Below are 9,459 nucleotides of genomic sequence, written 5' to 3'. Positions count from 1 at the left end.
CTATCAGTGAATCGTTACATCCCTAATGTTTCCCCCTCTCCATGTCCGTACCTCTCTCACTGTGTATTTGACATCCTTGCTAGCTGGGAAAAATGTCAGAAGATCTTTTTTTAGTTTTAGTTACAGCACAATAAAAAAGCAATACAAATTGTCATTACCGCCATACCTTCTCCGCTATGCAATCCAGTTTCCGAGCTGGTCATGGGTGCATTTCAGCCACGCTCAAGGTCCTAAACGATATTATAACCGCGATTGATAATAGACAGTACTGTGCAGCCGTCTTCATCGACCTGGCCAAGGCTTTCGACTCTGTCAACCACTGCATTCTTATTGGCAGACTAAATAGCCTTGGTTTCTCAAATGACTGCCTCGCCTGGTTCACCAACTACTTCTCAGATAGAGTTCAGTGTGTCAAATCGGAGGGCCTGTTGTCTGGACCTATGGCAGTCTCTATGGGGGTGCCACAGGGTTCAATTCTTGGGCCGACACTTTTCTCTGTGTATATCAATGATGTCGCTCTTGCTGCTGGTGACTCTCAGATCCACCTCTACGCAGACGACACCATTTTGTATACATCTGGCCCTTCATTGGACACTGTGTTAACAAACCTCCAAACGAGCTTCAATGCCATACAACACTCCTTCAGTAGCCTCCAACTGCTCTTAAACACTAGTAAAACTAAATGCATGCTTTTCAATCGAACGCTGCTGGCACCCGCCCACCCGACTAGAATCACCACTCTCGACGGGTCTGACATAGAGTATGTGGACAACTACAAATACCTAGGTGTCTGGTTAGACTGTAAACTCTCCTTCCAGACTCACATAAAGAATCTCCAATCCAAAGTTAAATCTAGAATTGGCTTCCTATTTCGCAACAAAGCCTCCTTCACTCATGCTGCCAAACATGCCCTCGTAAAACTGACTATCCTACCGATCCTTGACTTCGGCGATGTCATTTACAAAATAGCCTCCAACACTCTACTCAGCAAATTGGATGTAGTCTATCACAGTGCCATCCGTTTTGTCTCCAAAGCCCCATACACTACCCACCACTGTGACCTGTACGCTCTTGTTGGCTGGTCCTCACTACATGTTCGGTCGTCAAACCCACTGGCTCCAGGCCATCTATAAATCACTGCTAGGCAAATCCCCGCCTTATCTTAGCTCATTGGTCACCATAGCAGCACCCATCCGTAGTCTGCGCTCCAGCAGGTATATCTCACTGGTCATTCCCAAAGCCAACACCTCCTTTGGCCGCCATTCCTTCCAGTTCTCTGCTGCCAATGACTGGAACGAATTGCAAAAATCTCTGAAGCTGGAGACTCTTATCTCCCTCACTAACTTTAAGCATCAGTTGTCAGAGCACCTTACCGATCACTGCACCTGTACACAGCCCATCTGAAATTAGCCCACCCAACTACCTCATCCCTATATTGTTATTTATTTTGCTCTTTTGCACCCCAGTATCTCTATTTGCACATAATCTCTTGCACATCTAGCATTCCAGTGTTAATACTATTGTAATTATTTTGCACTATAGCCTAATTATTGCCTTACCTCCATAACTTGCTACATTTGCACACACTGTATATATATTTTCTGTTGTATTTTTGACTTTATGTTTTTTTTACCCCATATGTAACTCTGTGTTGTTTTTATCGCACTGCTATGCTTTATCTTGGCCAGGTCGCAGTTGTAAATGAGAACTTGTTCTCAACTGGCTTACCTGGTTAAATAAATGTGAAAAAAAAAAAAAAAACGCCACCAACTTGTACGGGGTGTAATAACAGCCATGGTTGATGCTTTTTGCGTTCAGAAATTAGCATATAAATAGTTACCAACAAGCGGGTCAGACGGCGCCCCACTGTTTGATACATATCACGTGATTTCTGATTATAGTTCTCGATTATATTGACTGGTTGGTTTTGTATGGGGTGACCTTTTCTATTATCCTTACACACTGACCCTGTATACATGCTTTCGGAGTTATCGGAAGTTCCGACTGGGAAGTTTCACTTGAACGACCCTACAGCATAAGCAACATTGTTTGAAGAATTGTTTCGACCAAAAAGCACATGAATGAAACAAAGCCGTATTATCGAAATTAAATAGGAAGCTCTGATGAGCTCATGAACTGTTGATAAAACAAGTTTACTGGAGAACGGAGACCAAGTAGAGACTTTTGGACAAGGTGGATAATTGTATAATATAAGGCAGTTTATTCAGAGGTAAAGATATCTGAGAATAGCGTGCACGGACCCGTTCGTCAATCTTGTAGGGAGATATCTGAGAGAGAGCCCCTAAACATTGTGTGCTGACATTTTATACAATAAAATAAAGTAGGTTGATTCTAGTAGTTCTGATCTTCTGATTGGTCCTGATGAGTTGGTCGAGGTCACCTCCATTGCATTGGCTCTGAGTCGGGTTCTCTGTCTTCAGATGTTCAGCCTAAGAGAAGGGGGTTTTTGTGTGTGTGTGTGCTTAACAATGATGATGTGTGTGTGTGTGTGTGTGCGTATGTGTGTGTGTGTGTATGTGTGTGTATGTTTAACAATGATGATGTGTGTGTGTGTGTGCGTGTGTATGTGTGTGTGTGTGTGTGTGTGTGTGTATGTGTGTGTATGTTTAACAATGATGATGTGTGTGTGTGTGTGTGTGTATGTGTGTGTGTGTGTGGGTGTGTGTGTGTGTATGTCCTCAGAGCAAGAAGTCGTGAGTTGGGAGAACTGAGAGACCTATGGCGTGGGTGTTGTCCATAGCCACCTGCTGATAAGGCCGACAAGATAGAAGTCTTTGTGCATTGTATTAAATACAAAGGCCCAACACAAGATGGGTCATGCACAAGATTTTAGTCAGACCAAGCTATAACATTATATATATTTACTACGACAAATCCCTCTCTTCACGTCTCCCCAGAGACGTGACCAAGTAACAGTAAAGAAGGAAAACTTAAGACGTGACACAAGCTAACAGTGTAATTGGCAAAATAGGGAAAACTTTATCAGAAGATAAAGTTTTGATTCCCCCTCCTCACGTCTCACAAGAGACGTGACAAAAAGCTTAAATGCTATTCATCATCCAGATATCCTTGGTCAGCATCGTCAATAGCAAGCAAAGGAAACATCTGACCGTTATCTGCAGGATGTGGATCAATAGCGGTGGTTATAATCCTGGTTGTCAGCGTCCGTATGCATGGAATGCAACAGCATCCACAAAGCACTAGAATTGCAGCAAAATTGAGATGGATACAAGTATAGAAGAAACAAGCGTTTTATATTTACCAAACGCATCCATCCAAGAGTCCCACATTGAAGTGTCCACCCCTGAGTGGCTCTTCATCTTACCATTAAGAGTTCGTAACCCTTCCAGGGCAATTATCAAACTGCCATCTGTGGCTGTATTGTTGGGAATAAAGGTACAACATTGTTCACCAAACATAGCACATACTCCTCCTTTTTCAGCCAGGAGCATGTCGACAGCAATACAATTTTGGAAAGCCATGAGAGAGGTTGCAGCCAACTGGCCATGCACCGCCTCAAAACCTTGTTGTGTCCAATTGCCTAATTTTAACATTAATGTATGCAGTTAATTCTATCGACGTTTTTATTAATAGTACAACAGTCAGCACCCAAAAGGACGAGCCCCCAAAAACTGTACTCCATGTACCCATGTTCAAGGACAGTTTCACAGACAACAAAGAGAGAGTGTTCTTATCAGCCTGTTATGTGAAACAATCCATATCAGTATAGTGCTCCTCATTAATGCATTCCTTCCAAGCTATTCATCACATACAGATCCAAAAAAATAAAACCCAACAATTTTATGGTGTCACTCTAAACAGAGTATAATCACCCTTAAGAATAACAGGATATGGAAATTAAATCACAACATTTAATGTTAATAGAAAATAAAAAATAATAATTTTAACCCTCTATTCCTCCCCTACACCTAACATGTACTGAGTTGGCTACCAGCCACCCAGGAATCCTTTACCTTCACATCAGGAAGAATAAACAATCACAGTGGTTAGTAAAAACGTAAGGTAATAAATGAGCAAGAACTGAAAATAAATGCGTGTATGTATTTTACTAGGCAAAACATGGATCATCCAGCTTGGTCTCAGAGTCAGTAGCAGAGTCACCTGCATCATCCTGGGCCGGTAACAACAGCATCATACCTGACGCCTGCACCACTCCTACCACTGACCTCCTGAGACAGGGGACGATGCAAGCAGCACAACACATTAACAGCAAAAACACAATTACTAGGGTCAGAAATCCAGTAACCACCATAGAAGAGTACTCACCAAACCAGTCACTCAGCCAGGAAATAAGGCAACATCCACAAAGAACAAGTATACCCATAGAGGCCATAACTTCACCCAGAATAGTCACAACAATAGTTTTCCATTTACCAAATACGTTATCAAACCAACCGTTTATGGAGCTATCAATACCAGAGTTCTCAACCAGTTCGTTCGCCAGCGTGGTGATGGTCACTCAAGCGCTTTGGTCACGGGCCCGTCCGGTGCTATATTGTTGGAGATGAAAGTACAGCACATATATCCAAACAGAACACAAACCCCGTCCCGCTCAGCCAAAAGCATATCTAAAGCTATTCTATTCTGCCATGTCATTAAGCTAGTTGCCGCTGTCTGCTCAGCTAATCCCTTTATTGCATCACGAGTGTGGTTAATAAATCTTTTGCTGGTTATATTAAATATAATTTATCCAATCTACATTTTTATTAATTGTTTGACCACCAGAAAATACTTGATTCAAACCCAGCTGCGATCTGATTGTGGATCCCATCAATATATATCCTTTCATCAAAGGATCCCGGGAGGAGGTCCTACTTTCTATGTGACAACTCACCAATCTCTGACACGTTTGATTGTTTGCGTATGTAGGTGAGTTCACAATCAGTTATCACCACACATCCATCAGATGTCAGCACGGGCCTGGTTTTGGCTCCTATAATCCTCTTGCTGCAACAAAGAGGAGAGATTTAGTCATGGTCTCTTTAGGTGTGACATTCTCTGTGTGGGAGCAGGAGCTAAGATGCCCTACCCTGTATCCTATCCTTACTAGTCCTAGAAAAACAATAATAAGAATCCCCTGTGACTTCAAACTGAGGCAACCCAGGTCGGGATGACTTTGTTATCGGGGGAAACAGATAGTGCAAGTTACCATAAGACTCTTTCACCACATTCCCAGGTGGCTTGCATGGAGGAAAAACCTGACAGAGAGTTAAAGCCTGTCAAGGGGAACGGAGTAGTTGTTATCCCTGGTTTGGCTGTCCTACAGGCAAAACAGTCCTCTTTAGACATAGTTTTTTTCCGTATACTGAATCCATTCCAACCACAGGTTAAGATTTCTATACCCCGTTTCCACCTGTACTACTTCCTCCAGGTCCATAGTTTTGCACTATCTTTATCACAGCCCCGGTCTCACTACCTCCCTCAGAGAGGTTTACTCTAGAATTTCCCCTTTCCCTACGTCTAGCTGTCTCCTATGCCTTTTCAACTTGTGTTAGGTTAACTACCACTTCTGGCTGAAACAGGAGGGTCCGTGTGTGTTAGGAATATGGCCCCCACAATCAGACAGCTACCTACCGTCGGGAGACCTGTGAATCCCCACCCTTGCCCTGAGAACATGTCAGATGCCAGAGGCCAACCCATTGCTTTACCTTCTATCGAACTCACACAAGGATGATCAGACAGGGTAAGGGAATCTTCGTTAAGGAGGCAACCCCCGAACCATAGTGGTGATCGGATCTTTCTCCTAACTCTGTGTTTGTTCGTCAGGTGTAGCTGGTTTTGTACAGTGTGTGACATGCACCCAGATGGATCTCTCAGCTATTCTGCTGGCAAAGGCAGTACTTGGTAGGGGCCCTTCCCGCCAGGCCTGATTCAGTCTCCTGGTTAGATAGAGTGGGTCACCTTCTCCTTTAGTTCACCTGTGGGGCACAAAACCTCTGACATACAGGTGTGGTTAATAAACTATCATACATGTTGTTTTTTTTAAAGTATTTTGTCCTCTCCTTCGTATATATTTAATAAAGTATTTTGTCCTCTCCTTCGTATATATTTAATATTTAATCCAACCATCCCCCTCTTTGACACATGATTTGGCCATGTGTCAATATTACCACCTACCTAAACAATCACTTTAGTTAATATTGGTATTTCATTATCCAATTGCCATTCCTCCACTCTCTCTTCTGTTATTTATGGTTCAAATCAAATATATTATTACCAAATTATAATCTTCTTCACAATTTTCACAGTACTATAAATTACCCTCAACTTAGTAAAATAAACTATCTTAAAGTCTTCCTCTCATGCCTTTAGAATGTACTAGTGTGGATGATTAATTAACACCAGAATGTTAAAACAGAGTTCAGAAGCCATTGAAATCATTTAACGAACTGTTTAATCCCATAGTATACTAAACAATTACCATTATTCTAAATATTTCATAAATGTTAGTTATCCCAAGTGTTCATTAAGTCCTCATGACATTCATTCTCATAAGAAATCATATATACCCCAAACTCAGCCAAAACCTAAAAAATCCATAAAATTCACTGTGTGCACCTTTAAGACCTATAACCCTTGACCTGCTGAAAACCCCCCAAAAATTGAAACAAGGCTTTATAAACATCATACTAGGTGTGTTGTTTTTTATTTGAAAACCCAATTTGAAAAACAACCACAAATAGCCAGGCCTTAATTTGGTAGCTCACTTTCATGACCTAAATACGGCCTAACTTCACTACTGCTCCCCTAGCCCTTGGCAACATTCCAACGAGTATCAATCTAATTCCTCATAACTAATCTATAAAACCACTCAAAATTCCTCGCGTATACAATTATTATTTAATTGATTACCCTAACTCTGCTACATGTACCAAACATTTATATTTTCCCGCTAAACCATTTCAGTTCGCTATTCAATTTATTTAACTGTTCTCTCTGATTATGCCCTAATTAATAAAACAAATACTTGCTATCGTTGATTAGCATACATTTAATAATGTTCCTACCATCTGAACTGTACTGTCTCTCACCCTCCCCTTGCTCCTTCGGGGAGAGCGCATGGTAACCTTATAACATATTTTCATAGACTTTTCTAGAATACTTCTATTTAAGCTATCTAATTCAACCTTTCACATCCACATAGTAATCTAGGTATATAGCCCCACTGCGAAAGCTTTGTCTACTGTCCCTACCTGTGTTCGAACCAGGGACATCGCCAGTCACTCCACACCATCTACGATTCTCACAAAGTAAATACTTTCACGTCGCACATCCAGCCACGTCATCACCCCCGTCTAGCCAGCCCTTCCGTCTCAAACACCCTAGTAGCCTAAATAAAACACACTCTAACAGCGTTCTGCATTTTCCTCTATCATCGGGTTTAAGAACTAACGTAACAACATTAACTATTCTCTATTGCTGTAGTAACGTCTTGTTTGGTTCAGTTTATTTATTACGGAGTGTCCATAATACTATAATAATACATAATCGAATTCCCCTCATGCATACAGATTTCACCTTATGCCATTGAAATGCCAAATAAACCATAATAGTTCAATGGAGCCCCCTATTGGCTCTCCCCTACCTATACATTACTTCTACAACCACTTTAGTTATGGTCCGATTACAAATTAAACCTTATCACATGATCAAACAACGCCACAACCTTAAACTCATATGGGGCGGCAGGCAGCTTAGTGATCAGTAGCGCCGCGCCAAGAACCGAGAGGTCGCCGGTTCCAATCCCCGAGCCGACCAGGCGAAAAATCTGCCGATGTGCCCTCGAGCAAGGCACTCAACCCCAATCGCTCCTGCAAGTCGCTCTGGACAAGAGCGTCTGCCAAATCACCAAAAATGCAAATGTAAATATTCTCTACTTTCTCACCCATCTCATCCCTCGTCAGAAACCCACAGGCACCTCTCAAATAATCACCCCGTGGTGTTCCCAGCCAACTCCAGTCTTTCCTCGCTCCAAAAGCCACACTTTCGCTCTCTCCAGCCCCTCCCCTCGCAACTCTCTTTCTCTCTCATTGCTCATTTCTCCTTTACACACCTTATGTATCTGTTTTAAGCATGGATTCGAGTTTATCTGCGTCCAGACGTCCCTCAAAACCATACCTCTCCCTCCACCTAATGTCTAGAACTCTGCCACAGTTAAACTTCTACCTCCTCGCAACCTATAGGGTAGGACCTCCCCTAATAGGATTTATGCAAAAGGTCTCAGTTCAAACTGGGTCCCTTTAGGAATCTAGTTGTGGGTCAAATCTTATCCACCAATGCGTCAATCCGTAGTTCGACACATTCTGGATACGTTTATCTTTATTCCTTATTCCTTATTCCTTATTCCTTAATTCCTTAGTATAAAACACAGTACCAGATATCTCATGTATGCCTTAATTCATTAGGATGGAAAATTATTTAACAAGTATTCATACTCACGCTCAGTACTACTGATCATAATTTGGTATTGGTCTATAATACAATATGCAAGATTTCGTTTTAACAGGCTCTGCATACCTTTTTAGAAGAGCGCGCTCTGATCAGGTTTCCTGAGCCAAGACGAATAGTTGATTTCTCCAGGATTTTCAGGTCACTCTTCCGTCTGTTTTTAGATCGATGATTTGCCTTTTCCTCTCGCACCAACTTTTAGATCGAATTAAAAAACCATTCGGCACCACTCCCGCTCTATCCTGTATTTTTTGATCTAGATATTCATTAAACTTGAGTTTTGGGACGGTAGTGGTTGCCATGGTTATACAGTTTTTTGTTAGACTATCTTGGTGCTCTTAGCCCGTCACTGGCCGAATCCAGCAATGTATTCTTGGCGCTGACTGAGATTTATCTCTGATGTCCCACCCTCGTACACAAAAAATGTTCAATACTTTATTATTAGGAATTATTTTGCAAAAGGTATTATTGTTTTTCAATTATTCGAATTATTATATATTTTCCCAAAAGGTATCAGAACCGCCCTTTTGGAACAATATATTAACAAACTCAAGCGCTCCCAAAATAATTATCAATTTAATTTTAGGAATTATTTAGCAAAAGTTATTATTGTTTTTCAGTTATTCGAGTTATTATATATTTTCCCAAAAGGTATCAGAACCGCCCTTTTGGAACAATATATTAACAAACTCAAGCGCTCCCAAAATAATTATCAATTTAATTTTAGGAATTATTTAGCAAAAGTTATTATTGTTTTTCAGTTATTCGAGTTATTATATATTTTCCCAAAAGGTATCAGAATCGCCCTTTTGGAACAATATATTAACAAACTCGAGCGCTTCCAAAATAATTATCAATCTAATTTTAGGAATTATGAAAATACCAACACCACAAGAGGGAAAAAGTTCAAGTCAGCTTTTAGCGCAGCGGCTACATAACAGGCAAAATAGGACTCGGTGGTCCTCTTAA

This window comes from Coregonus clupeaformis, chromosome 40, assembly GCF_020615455.1.
Source record: "Coregonus clupeaformis isolate EN_2021a chromosome 40, ASM2061545v1, whole genome shotgun sequence".
NCBI classification, from domain to species: Eukaryota; Metazoa; Chordata; class Actinopteri; order Salmoniformes; family Salmonidae; genus Coregonus; species Coregonus clupeaformis.
This window is presented reverse-complemented; position numbering follows the sequence as displayed.